This window comes from Pinus tabuliformis, chromosome 6 (assembly GCF_031772625.1).
Source record: "Pinus tabuliformis cultivar Carrire ecotype Pingquan chromosome 6, CPIR1, whole genome shotgun sequence".
NCBI classification, from domain to species: domain Eukaryota; kingdom Viridiplantae; phylum Streptophyta; class Pinopsida; order Pinales; family Pinaceae; genus Pinus; species Pinus tabuliformis.
This window is the reverse complement of record NC_142292.1, coordinates 561,479,873-561,495,497: the sequence shown is the minus strand read 5'-3', so window position 1 is coordinate 561,495,497 and position 15,625 is coordinate 561,479,873.

The window sequence follows — 15,625 nt, the reverse complement described above, 5'->3', positions numbered from 1 at the left end:
TAATGTATGTTAAACATTTTAGGTTAGTTAAAATAAAAATCAACTATTAATTTTATTAATTTTTATAAATTACTAATAGTAATTTTTAAGCTCCAAGTTTATGATAACCCATGGTATTGACCCATGGTAATACCAAGATCTTAGAAGATTTTATAATTGAGTAACATTTTAGCTTAGTTAAAATAAAAATCAACTATTAATTCTATTAATTTTTATAAATTACTAATAGTAATTTTTAAGCTCCAGGTTTATGATAACCCATGGCATTGACCCATGGTAATACCAAGATCTTAGAAGATAATATAATTGAGTAAAATATTCGCCATGCCTCGTGAGAGATTCGCCAAAAAATTATATATACATATTATATTATTGATAAAATCGTCTTTCATTTTTCCTATATACCATGGAGATTCGCCCATTTATTATACATATAAATTTAGGGGGGGTTCTTAAAATTTTCCCTGACGACGTGCCACGTCTCCTTGTTTCGACTTTTGGCTCGAGAAAGATATACGAGAAACTAAATTCTGTCCTCTTTCTATACGTTCTGACGAAATTTCAATCCGATGCTCAGAGAGAAAGTTATGATGATTTTCCCTAGGTCACCTGTTTGGAATGTAATTCAGGAGTCTGCAAAAAGACCAACTTCCTCAGATCATATCTCCACAAATATATTGCAAAAAGATCTGAAATCCGGACCTAAGATTCAGCGCTATGTCTTCTCAAATGGGTTTTTTTTTAGCTTCTGAAACATTGTAGAAAAAAAGTTATAGTGAAAATGCCATGATGACCTGTTTGGAGCAGCAAAACCATAGAATCCAAAGCTCTGATACCAAATGTTATGAACCAGCTCAAGAAAAATATAGGAAAGATAGATCCACGCCTTAGAATTCAGCCTCTTCGAGGGGGAAACCTCCTTTACATTACATAAATGAACAATTCTTGGATGATTTAAATGACAAAACCTCCTTTCTATATATAGGAGTCTAAGGAGTCACAATATAACCCAGCCGACCTAACAATAATAATATAAAGCCACAAAAATAACAATAGAGGGATTCTATGGGGCACAATAATAACAATATGGGGACAATAGGGGCACAACAACATTAATAAGGGATATAACTACAATAGTAATGGGGTAATCACTAGTATTATAGGGACCCAATAGAAGGTCTCTATAGGCACTTCTCCCTTTCACTTAGTGTATGGAAAAGAAGTTACCCTACCTCCTAATCTAGCTCTTCCTTCACTAACCCCAGCGCAATCTATTGAAGAAAAACCTTCTTCTTCTTTACAATTAAGGATGTCCCAAATTATTAAGTTAGAAGAAGGGAGAGATAAATAAAAACAAGTTCATACCCACCACCAGCAATTGGTCAAGTCCTCGTTTGATGCAGGTTCAGTTAATAACATAAATTTTGATATCGGTGATATAGTTATGAAATGGGATAAGACCCATGAAGAAAAATGAAAACACACAAAATTCCAAAAATTGTGGCTAGAACCATTTCAAATCATTGAGAAACTAGGACCATAAACCTTTATCCTTCAAGATTTACAGGGAAAGAGGGATGCTCTTCCCATTAATGGGCTAGTTTAAAAAAAGTAATCTTAAAGATACTAGCCCTACCATAAATATTTCAATAATCATATGTACATATTAGTGTCCTTAGCCTTACTAATGTTAGGTAATACTCTTTTGACTTCATATTGGGGTCTCTCATATTTTACTTGAAGTTTGACTAATCAAGGGAGAAGTATTAGAAAACAAATTATAATATTGAATTTTAGTATTGCATCTATTACAATCTCTGAGAAATTTATATCCATTAAGTTGTAAATATTTCACAACTTGAAACTTTAAAAGATCTTGTTGTCCTATGATTGGTCATGAAAAGTTTTCTTTAGAAAGTGAAGAGTATTTTTAATTTTTAGCATATTTTGACTTCAATTGTCATCCATGAATCTTAAAGAGTGAATTTACCTTCCCATCCACTAATTTACATTTTTTAGAGTGTAATTCAAAAATATATAAAAATTGAAAGGTAAGAGGTCTCATCACGAGCTGACTTACCATGATCATGGGAAACTAATGATGTTGACATTATCATGACTGGTCACCAAGCCAGGACAATGGCTTATGGTTGTATAACTATAATACCGGAGGTCTCATCATGAGTCAGATTGTTCAATATTATTATAAGCTATGAATGGTAGTGTCATCATCTGGCCACCAAACTAGGACATTGGATTTCAATTAGCTTCAAAAGAAAATTTAAAAGAAAAATTAATACCTCTAAAAATATTACTATAAGTGGATGGGATACTGGTACATTTTGGTTAAATGGTAACCCTGTCAAGGCCATGGAAGCTTACTGGTAGCAGTGGTTGTACCAGTGACAAATAAGTCTATCTAAAACACAAAGTTTCTATAGCTTTCAACTTTATATTTATAAATGACTAAATGACTAACAAAGATAATGGAGATTTTCATCAATAACAAGTTGTGAAAAAAATTATAAAATAATGAGTTCTTTTATTGAGATAAATCTTTATCAATCAAAATTTAACAATACTTACATCTTTCTAAGTTGTTCTTTAGTAGTTAAAATTTCATTTACTTTTATAGAGATAATTGTTCCACCCAGTATGTCGCCAATTTTTTTACTACTCAAGAACTCCCCATTTAGTTTTATTTTAGATATATAATGATGACCTGCCAGGTCAAATTCCCATAATCAATAACCTGAAAACACTAGGCTACATCCCAAGTCTTGAGACAGAGACTCAAATCCTTCAAATCCCCATCTATTTCGTAAAACTGCCCCTAAAAATCAGTTCATCAAATTAACATGGAAGGATTAATTTCATATTTTTTTTATGCTATCTGGAATACCTGGGCGTGATTAAGTGAACTCATAAGCATATCAACCCGTTCTTCCTCAATACTCATGTGCTTGTTTACCTTCAGACTTTCTGGATGTGTGAGAATGTTGAAATTGAGAACTGAAACCCAACTGTTGGAATAGGAACTAAACTCCAGAAAAGGAACAAGACTATTGGTTCAAGAACAAAACTCCCTTCTTAGCTATGCTGTGGGTTACCATCTTCCCTCCATCTGTTATCTCGCCTTCTTGCCAAGATAATGCCAACATTACAATGTTGTTCAACTCAATGTTTATACGGATCCACCAGTCATTCCAAGCTTACAACTAATTTTCTCAACACAACCTTGAATTGTAAACACTGCCTATGGTTGCTCTACCTTTCTTCCATGTAGAAGCCCAACTCTGATCCTCATACTTCGGCTTTACTCACACACAATTCATTGGTATTATAAGTTTGACATAGTACATAATTAACTATATTCAATGAGGACTTTACACACAGTTGAGTGCACTTGTGTCGATCCAATAATCCTCATTCAATGTCATCTCAAACTTGGTTAATAAACAGAGCATAAATTAAACTTGTATTTACACAATGAACATAAAGGTCTGCATTCTATTTCAACCAACGATCATAGTGATAATGATTTCAATCCCAAATAGAGGTGATCCTCATACCTTCAGTTACATTCAATGCAACGTTAATGCAATTCGCATCACATTCCACACAGAAATTACCAAATCCAGGCCCTTCTAATCATTTGGTCTCGTGAAACGATGGACAGTGGACTGAAGGATAACGACCTCCATCTCAAAATGTTGCAATTTTGAAACACTGCAACTTTACCCCATTTATAGCACAACAACAAGCTTGATTTAATTACACAGGCTCGAGTACAATGGATCCTTCAATGCATAATTGAATTATGTCAATTACACTAGCTCATTGATTATATTTCTTACATAGATAGAACATATGCAAGAGAATTCATGCTCTAAAATGAAAAACCCACAATGGATCTGTAGTATTTCTTTCTCTATAATGGCAAATCCTCAACAACTTATCTCAGTTGTCTTTCCACCCATTTGGAAGATAGATTCAATCTACAATTGATCTCAAAATTACAGTGTATTTTAATAATTCACAATCCTTTATAGCCAGAAGATCAATTCCACTCCCATTCTCAGATAATTTATGAAATTGATAGTGTACCAATAGACATATCACACAGAAATAAATTACAATTCACAACAGGGATAATTTCTAGATATACAAATCGATGCTCTCTATAAATCGCATTCAAACATAAATTACTCGATATACAATCTATGGATAGACTGAGTCCTACTCTATTTCTCACTCTTGCACTCTCTTTGGCCTGTTATTCTTCATTTCAAGTGGCCTCTTCTAATGTATTTGAGGCTTACAAATATATAAAAAAGGATTCTGCAACCAATTCTGGTTCAGATCCATAATCCATTCAATCATATCCAAGAAATCCTCTAAATCCACTTTTGACTAAACTAAATCCTATTCTAGGATATCTTAATCCCTAAGATCTTTATAATACTTTTTTACAAGTCTAATATCTCTCGTATTCTCAATTATCTGAGAATATTTACATTAAAAACTCACAAATATATTTCTCACTTAAATCATTTAAAAATATAAAAAATTCCTATTAATAAATCAAATTCCTCATGAAACATTAGACCCCCTAAGTCAACCAAAATACAGTGATTTTTCTAGCCAGATGCTCCTGCATCATATAATAAATCATGGGGACGCTTTTTAATTTTAATAAAATTCTTTATTTTTAATCAAGATAACGCAATTTTTTAGTTTGTAAATAAAGTACCCTCTCACATGAAAGTTTCTATTATCAGAACCCACATTTCGGAGGCCCGACCTTACAAATGTTATGATTAACAAAAACTTGATATGCCTTTTGTTATTTAAATATTCATTATCAGAAGATTTTTTATCAGATCACTATAATATAGTAACTTTCCTTATGGGAAAATTATGATAAAATCGTTCTCTGATCAAGCATTCATAATAGGTAAAACATAAAGTTAAGTGGGTGCTTCCTTTTAAATTGAATATTTTAAAGAGATGTGGGCCTCATAAACTGCCACTTGGGATATCAGAATCCTTTTGCGACATCTCAAAACTCCCGATAACCCAAACCTTCGATACTCGACACTTATGCTATACCAAAACTCCCGATACCACAATATTTTGATGTTCCCTCTTCTGATATTCGATATTTCTGATGCCACGTTCGCCAGATATCCCAAAACATCTAATATTCCTGTCTCTACCCATATTGGGACTTTTCATATTGGATGTTCACTCTTTAAATCCCCGATATTCCATTTGCCGATATGAAACTTCTGATATGTCTTCCCGCCTACACTTATAGTCATTATATCTTTAAACATGACATATTGGGAGTCTCAAATATCGTAATTTTTAGTGTGTGTCCAGGTGATTTCTCCGATAAAATTCTTCTGATATGCTAATGTGTGCAGAATGCACGTGAATTCATGTTTTTCATTTAATATCTAAAAGTGGTGAATTTATGGTTTTTGAAATTCTAAACAGCCTTATTCATTGTAGCTTGATTTTATCATGATTTTCCCTTTAAGACAAAAAAGTTATGAAAAATTGTTATTTGCACTAAATTCTTTTCTGGTAAAGGAATTATCATTTAGTATTTTTTTTTTTCCATTGTAGGCTAGTCTCGATAAGCACAATTAAGAACAGATGTCTAAGGAAAGTAAAGCAAAGAAGAAGCCAGACACTTAGTAGCAGTTGGTTGCTCCATCGGCTGAAAATGTCAATATGCCAGGGTTATTTTCTCACACGGTCTAACCTTTAGATGTTGGGAGTGCCTCTTTCGAATATATATATATATCAACTATTTGAAGTTGAAGGACCAAGGGTTATCCAAAGAACAATTACAATTGATGATTCTACTCGAATTTCTAATACCACCTACAACAATATCAAAAATTCATTTTTAAATAGAATTGTTTCTCGACCCAAGATCCTTCCCCATACAAATATGATTCTGTGAGTTGTGGAACACATGAACATTGCTGACAAGAAATTCATGACAAAAAATGATACAATCATTGAATCTTTCTGCGAAAATGATTTTAGTATAATGTACCATTTGCCACCATTGCAGTGTAAATATGACAAATAGTTTGTGGATAAATTCATGAGCAACATTGATCATGCATCAGAACCCATCAAGGAATGTAATAGACTCTCTCGCGAGCCCTTATTGTCATGCCGCTGCCATGGTATGTAGACTCTTTTCTTATCGTAATTCTAAGAAATTACTAGATTAATGGACTCTGCTAATTGGTGTTGCCTTGGAAGGATATCTATTAGACCGAGGAAATATATTATCTGATAACTTAGCCACTCACGTTCTAAATGTTAGGAAGAAGCACACAATTTCAAAAAATATAATTCCTCCTTTCTATATTAGTGCCTATGTAATGGACGCCCTATTCTTCACTATGGATTTCACCTACATTGGTTAGAAACAGGGAAAATTTTAAGAACCATCCTAAATTTATATGTATAATAAATGGGCTAATCCCCATGATACATAGGAAAAATGGGAGGTGATTTTATCAATAATATAATATGTATATATAATTTTTTTGGGGAATCTCTCACCAGATTATATTATCTTGTACAGTGATGGAAAATCTTTCACTAAATTATAAAATCTTGTAAGATCTTGGCAAATCTTTTACTAAATAATAAAACATTGTGAAGTCTTGGCAAATGTTTTGTTAAAGTATGAAATCATATATGATAATAATAAAACATATTCATTAAACTATAATATACTAACATACATGTTTCGAAAAAGAAACATAACTTTCTCTTCCTACAAACAATGTTCCAAGTTTCAGTGGCCGTGTTTGTCAAGGTTCTTACAATACACTCTTTCATATCCTTCTATTAGTTTTGATAATATTCCACAACAAAGTTCTTGTAGGTGTTGATATTGACAACGAGTTCTATCAAGGTAGGAGAGATTAATCTTTTCTCTACAACTTTTGTCAAGCTACCACTTTTTTCAAGTTATCACATTTGTTTCTTATTCCATAGACTCAAACTGCGAGATTACAAAAAAACACATCAAGTTTGTTTACCCCAACACGCCAACAAGTGGCAAGCCCCAACTATATTATATAAGAAAGTATTAGGTATCCCAAGGGCTTGAAGGGGACCTAATTGAAAGAAGTGACCATTGTGAGAATCCTTCCAATCAATATATGAATATATAAATGTAGATTTATTATTATTTTAATTGGAAATCTTCAATTAAATAATAAAATTTAATTACGTCTCTCCCAATATAAATTGCTTATTAGCATAATTCACTACCCTCATAGGTCTTGCATTTTTTAACAGCGTTGTAACATGTAGAGTAATTTCCTCTTTGGTTAACAATCTCCACCTTTTAGGAGAATATGGTGTAGTGGCTCCAACCCCTATAGATCATTAGGACAAACTAAGAATAGCATAGAAGATGAAAGGTTGTACAAACCAACTTATTTTTCAAACAAATAATCCAACATCAGTACCTAAACTTTTTCATGAAGATATCATATTGAGAATGTTTGAAAAATGGTTAGAAATCTTCTGTGATGGTGATGCGGATAGAGTGATAAGGTTCCATTGTTTTGAATTTTTTTTGTTAAATTAGAAAAAGTTAAAAATCAATATTAATGGAGATATTTTTTACTAAATTTTGTGAAGTGATTAAATGTAGCTTTAACCATTCACCTTAAGATGTTTTTACAATATAATTTTCTAAGTCTATTCAATATCTTCATTATCATAAAAACCAACCTATATACATCTTAACTCCACATCTACCACTCTTAAGGGGATGAAATCTATTTATCCCTCTGAGCACTTCGTAGACCCAGAATTAAGATGGATCTAAGATGATAGAATTTCCCCTTTAAATAGTCTATGCTCACATGAATACCATGGTATTACCATGGGTAAATACCATGGGTTGTCATAAACCTGGATCCACCAATTTTACTCTTGATCCACCAAGCCCCGAGAGGGATCAAGTATTTTTTCACTCTATGCTAGTTTTCATATCACGATATCCTCTCGGGGCTTAGTAGATCCAGAGTAAAGATGGATCTATGCTGGTTTAACTCCCCCATTTAAATAGGCTACATTCGACGTGAATACCATGGGTCAATACCATGTGCCATTTTTATTTTTATTAATACTAGTATTAGGGTTAATAATGTTTTTTTGCATGGTAATAATAATAATCTAGCCCATGGTATTTGGCCCATAGTATTTTGCCCATAGGTTTCACCTAAATATAACCCATTTTTTTAGTGTTTGTGAATATAAGGTGACTTATGGAGTAAATATAAAACAATGTTTTAGTTGTTTACCATACCTCTTGTTTATTTATATTTTTATTAATTTACCATACCTCTTTTACCAATATGGTATTTGGCCCATAGGATTCACTTAAATAAAACCTCTGTTTTGATCCTTCATAAATAGAAAGTGGGTTATGAACTAAATATAAAAAGAGGTTTTATTTATTTACCATACGTCTAGTTTATTTATATTTTTATTTATTTACCATACCTTTTGAGTAAGTATAAAAAGAGGTTTTATTTATTTACCATACCTCCACTTTATTTATAGTTTTATTTGTTTACACCCTTGCATGTATATAAGGTGACTTATGGAGTAAATATAATTTTTTTTTACTTATTTACCATACCTCTGATTTATTTATATTTTTATTAATTTACCATACCTCTTTTATAGATATGGTATTTGGCCCATAGGATTCACTTAAATAAAACCTATTCTTGAAAATTAGGGTGAATGGAAGGTTGTAACTCCTAATTTCAAGGGCTAAATTTATCTTTTTTACCGTCTCCCTTAAAATAAGGTGGGCTATTTGAGGGGATTTGTAAAAATGTACTATGATACAAAATATTCACCCACTAAAAATTTAAAACCCCTTAATTTCACTAAAGGGCAAACATTCACCTGTAAAATTTTCCATGGTTAGAAATGGACCTTAGAGGACCCAACTGCTATTCATATATACCATAATGTCCTTTGGGGTATCATTCTCATTTCCATAAAATTTGCTAGGGTTTCATGATGCGTATTCATCAAATTATCTTTAATAAAAGAGCTCCTAGGATTCCCTGACACAGAGACAAACTTGCTTAGGGTTGGGAATTGGTTTGGTGAGGAGTTGTTTACCTACATCTGGGTCTTTGGTAGTCTTTCTAATCCACATGATTCCCCCTATATGTCCCTGACAAACTGCTGGCTCGTGAGATAGCATACCAAACCATAGGTAATGGAATTTATAAAGTATTAAAAGAATCCAATAAGAAAGTATGGTCTACCTTTCCTTTTCATTGTTGTACTTATACATTAGATAATTTAAAACATGCAGGTATTGAGATGAACTTTGTTTTAGAGCTGAAATTTCCTACTATCTCTAACAAATAGTACAATCCTCATGGAACTGTCAAGAAGGTTAATGCATAGCCAAGTGTCAGGTAATTCTCTCATGAACCAAACTAGTTTGATGACTTCTTTGAAAAAGTTGCCACCTATTCAATGGTTTCCAAACATATTGCAGAGCATCTAACTCCATAGGAAATCAATCAATTTTCCCAATACAGGGAAGCAAGGCTATCTCATTTACCCTTAGACTCATTAAAACTTTCACAAGGAAGTGCAACTTAGGAAAAGGTTACAGTTATTCCTTCTTCACAGGTTACTAATATCCCTGAACAAAAAAATGCAGGTGCTTCTTCTTCCACTTAGACTGAAGGACAGTTTCCAAGTTATAATGTTAAAGACATATGGGAACAATGTAGCCAAGGTGTGAAAGGAAATAAACATGAGGTTTTAAAGACTACCTCACAAGAGAAGGTCTTAGACACTCCTGAAACTTTAGAGAAAACTATGATTACAATAAGGACCTCTCAAAAGACAATTAGAGATTGAAGAGATGGAAATTATACTATCATTCCTAACCTCTGAGGTCATAGTAAGGATCGAAGAGATTCCTCCCCTTGACATATTCTACAATTCTAAACATAATGTCATTGTGAAAAGGCAAAGAAAGAAAAGGAAGATTGACCAGTTCCATGCCTTAGTCCTTGAAAACTCCTCTTTTGAAGTAGTATGGAAGGGTTTATAGTCCACTCCTACAGAGGAACGAGGAAGAATCGCTATGTTCATAGGAGTGTATGCTTCTGTGACTATGGAAAAATCCACTGAGCTACAACAACTTTTGAAGGAAAAGGACTTGATTATGCATTTTCAACAGTGTCTTGAGAGTGAGATGCAAAATATTACTAACCAATGGAAAGAACAACTTGTTGAGCTCCAGAATAGTTTCAACGCCTTTAAATATCAACATGACTCTAATTTGTGGATTTGAGATGCTCAAATTCAAGAATTACAACATAGGATAGAACTGTTGAAAGTTAACCCTGAATTATCAGAATTCAAAAGGGAAGTAGCAGAATTAAATACTCTCCTTTCTCAACAACAAGTCATATTCTGGCAGAAATTATCCATCATTTATGATTTGTGTCACACAACCAGTTCATTAGTGGACCAATTATCTGACCTCAAAACATACTTTTATGATATTGAGGAAACAATTTCAGGTTACATAACATGGCAAGACAATGCTAAAGTGAGATTAGCCGATCTCCTTAGGATAGAGGAATCACATAAGGAAATAGTCTTTAGGGAATGGGAAATCCGCCTCAAGCATATAGAGACAACAATATTCAATGCAAGGGATATCTCCAATGACCTCATTGAAGCCATTAACGATAACTTGTTTCAGGTGAATCTTATTTCAGACTTCCCTAAGGGAACTCTACCAGATATCAAACTGCTAACCAAAACATGACAGGAATTTTCCAAGAAAAGGGTCGAAAATATTGAGAAGCTATCTAAAATTGACTTAGAATGCCATTGGAATTTCTTAGTCAAGCCTCACAGCCAATGGCTAATGCTCAGATGCCTATCCAACACAACCACTCACATGCTTCCAACATTGAGGGATGCCATATTTACTAGTCAAATGTGGATTTAGCCAAAGTCTCCACCTGAATTGAAGCCCATGACAGATATTTACGAACTGCAGCAGCGTATGGGAGGGCAGTCCTCTTCATAGGCTTAGTCAAGTTGTTACAAATTTTTTTAAAATTGTCTTGTTATTTTATTTTAAGCGTTGTTTGTTAAAACCACTTCATGATTTTACTCCACTTTATTATATTTGCATTTCATTTTGAAACTATAAATCCCCTTCATTTGTATGGAGAATGGGTTCTGAATTTTGGAAAGAAAGCTTTTGTTTGCACTAATATAACTTAAGTTCCTCTTAATAAAAAATTGAACCACTATTATTTTCTCATGAGCAAAGTTACGATATATTGGGTACTACTATCTGTGTGTTATTACTTTGCTTAAGAGTTAAATGGTTATTTGATTACATTTATTATATGTGTGTTATGACCAATCATACATTTTTCACTATTGATATTTGTGATTGAAATCATATATTATATGCATAAACAATGAAATATTATATGTGTAACGAATTCATCAACTAATTTAATTAACTATTTAATTAAATTAGTTATCATTATCTGCTTTAACCTCATAATAACTTGATAATCTATATTGTCATGTTGCTTGTGAGATCCTTCTAAATCACATATACAGATAAGCTTTCCCAGGATAGATATTTAGTTTAAATATTCTTTATTTTTAGTTTTAATTACGTGATAGCCTTACACCTATATACTCCATCCATTTTCATAAGTTATATCAAGGGAAACCAATCCCATAATTTACCATCGGAGCCACTATTCCAAACGGAAAATGATCTGCTCTAAGGTCCTAATTTGGTGGGTTTCCCTGATGTTGAGGTAGACATTTTGAGCCTTCAGTAGAATCCAGGTATAACTAGAAACCAACTACCATACCTGCATCTGATCAACCATCTAATGTGTAGCTTCCTCAGCTCCAAAGCACTTCCATGCACTTCAACTTCTCTATTAATTGATCCCGGAGCATAACGTCCTTCTACTGCAAGATGCATCAAGGCTCTGGCTTGAATTATCCCTCTCATTCCTCACCCATATCAATAAGAAATGCCTGATGATATGCATTCCTACCTGTTATCCACTACTGCATAGATCCTCAAAGTTCTTTGAAGTACATCCACAACTATTCTCACCTCCTACGCACTGTAGATCTGAGGCCTACCATGCATCCACAATGCACTCTGATACAAAGAGAAATCCTTCTTGCCTCCATCATAGGTTCAACACTATAATTGTTGTACATATTTTGACATCAAACTAATCCCAAATTAGCGCCTGCTTTCTGATGTCTCTGACACCCTTAACACCTTCCCACCTTATGTTTTATTTTCCTTTGAGACTGAAGGTACCTATCTTGAATTTATTGTACTCTTCTTGAAAGAAATATTTCTCACTCCTCCTATATGGTTGTAGGTAGTAATTGCAATGATTTCTCTCGGACCCATAGCTAGAATGAAAATCAAAGCAATACTCTTCCTGTCAGGTGTATCTGAAGATCTTCCACCTCTTACTTTATCATCTCTGTCCAACCTATGTATTATAAGAGACTTACTGCCATAATACCCATTATTCTCTTCTTCTTGTACATAACTCATCCCAATATCTCCCTGGCTCTGCAAATCTGAAAAACTCTAAAGGATCACTGCACTAACTCTTGCTTCTTTTTCCTGAGCTCTGGCAAACCTTTTTTGTGTCTCAATTAGATTGTCATAGTATACCTTGCACTTTTTTCATCTTTGTCATTAGACTTCTCAATGTATCAACCAAATCAGGAAAATACTCTTCCCCTTACTACTTAAGTGACTTTTCCCATTCCAAATATTTCACGCGAGACCTGTAAGGGGAGTCCTATGAATTGTATTCCACTACTTTTCTCTTCATTCCTAATCTTCTATTTCCTGCAAATGTACCATGTTAGATAAACAAATAGATGATATAATCAAACATACACCTCAATGTATCTCAAGGGAGGCTATCACATCTGCACAAGTCGGTCCAAATTAGGATGATATATGTATAATAGAAACAGATATGCATGATAACAATACAAAACTATAAAAATGCATGGTAACCATAACCATTTGCACATGCCAATCCAGATTAGCACAGTACACATAATATCAAGATCTTAGCCGCAATTAACATAATCATCATGTATATGGCCGTAATGCATATATTAATAAGTTAACTATCATGTGTCACTAACCGAAGCATGTGCATATGACCGTAGTGATTAGCTAACATATATCATGCATGTAACCATAACAAAAATAGAATGATATGCATGCATATAACCACAATCCATATAACAACCATTAACCGTCATACCTGCATGCCAAACATACAAACCTCTATGATGATATGCTTTTACTCTTAGGTTCAGCGCTTCAATCCCGCTCTCATACCAATCTGTAACACGACCCTCAAAGATTTACCCACGTTTACAAGCTCTACAGGGTAAACATGAGTTGGGTGTTACTATGACATGAACCGACCTCAAAGTTCCAGTTATGGAAGTGGAGCCAATAAATGGAAAATTTATTGATACCCCTCAAGAGCACTATATCACCCAAAAGTCAGTCCACAACCTCTGATGAGCAGATCCTAAGATGGAACTAGTTTTTCTCAATCCTAAACCCCAACCTCAAGAATAGGCCTACTTCCATGTATCTATGACCCAGCTATTCCAATTCTATGCATGGAGTTCCAGGATCTGTGCCACCTTCTCAGGATAGTCTCCAAATCACTACCCATAACTTCCTGTAACTTTCAAGAATCATAATTAATATGATGACAATTGCAAACATTCAAACTTGAAGCAAGAACTTGACCTTATATTTTCTAGTACACATTAGACATTTTGTCAAAAATATGGTAAACATATGAGTTATAGGTCATGAATACATATCTGATCACAAATATTTGAATGAGTCATCTAAGAATCACCAAGAAGGTCCAGTGCCCTCTCAAGAAGCTGCAACAACACTTATTATCCTATGCATTCATTAACCATTCAAACACTTATCAAATTATCAAAAAGAGCCATAGCGAGAGCACATCATAAAACCATGCTTATAACCAACATATAACTAGAATAATAACCATGACAAATCAACCATCAAATCAATAAAATAACAAGTACACGTGCTCATGGATCACAATACGAAAATAGCTTTTATTAACATATAAAAAATCCAAACAAGTGAGAGAGTTCCATGTACCACTCGACCATAGATTAGGCTTAACCAAAGCTTTCATTCACCCAATCACCCGTGTACCATATTCCAAACATGAATGTGGGATCTCATGGATAAACCAAGACATAATCAACTACACCGTCAATCTACAGTGATCTCACCTAAACCGGCTTCGAGATCCCAAAACCAAACTAAAATGGGATGCCTTAAAATTTCTTCATCACACCTTGACGAATTTTTGTGTCTCCACGCACTTATTGAAAACTTCTTAGAAAAAACCATCTCCACCCCAACCCTTAAAATTTTTTCTAAAAGAGTATTGACTGTCATCCATTATCTCACGTCGATTCAACTTAAAATTTTTTCTTAAAAAGTATTGACTGTCATCCATTACCTCACGTGGATTCAATAGTGATGATGAATTCACCAGAGATCAAGACCCATGGGGAAGAAGAGCTCTCTTTCACAGGAAAGTAGGAACTGTTTAGATCTTCTAAGGATCAGCTCCCTGTAATGAGATTGTTTCGGATGTTCAAAAGAAGAGCAAGAATATTAGTAGAACGTACCCACCGTGGCTGCAAGCCGGCTTTTGAGGATGGGGATTCAAAGTGTCGGTGCCGAGTGGCCTTTTTTCGAGAATATAATGAGCGATATTCTGCAAAAAGAGTACACAGTCTTCTGATGGGGATTAGGAAGAGGAGGCCTCACAGAGAGTGGTATTGAGCTTAGTGGTATCGAGCGGATTATGGAGAAAACTGGAGAAAAAATAGTTAATGTTGTGAGGATGTATGCTTCCTTTCTGTGGGCGACAGATGAAATTCGTGATTAGTATGCGCATAAAACTTCAAATTATATTACCTGTGTGCATTAAACATGAGATATCTATATATATTCCTCGTGCTTACCTTGTTTTCCTGTGTTGTAATGTAATCTCTAATTACATTTCATATCGTCGGCGCAATTCACTGTGTACTTTGTTCCACGCTGGTAGCAATTGAATAATGGTATCTATATATTTTCCCCTTGCTTCAGATATTTTTTCTTCATAATTTGGTTATTCTTACACAACTTCTTCAATAAGATTTGTACATTGAAATTTTTGCAAACTTTTTGTTTGAGATTTTGATATTGAAATTGCCATGATTCGGATATTTGTGCCAAACATTTTAATATGTTGTATCGAATTTTTATATTGAATATTTCATCATTTGAATATTTGTACCAAACTTTTTGATAATGTACTACGGGATTTTTATATTGAAAATGTCATGAAGGATATTTTTGCAGAACTTCTTGAATATCTAGTTTACACATAAACTGGGATATTTGTGCAAAAATTTCTGAATATAT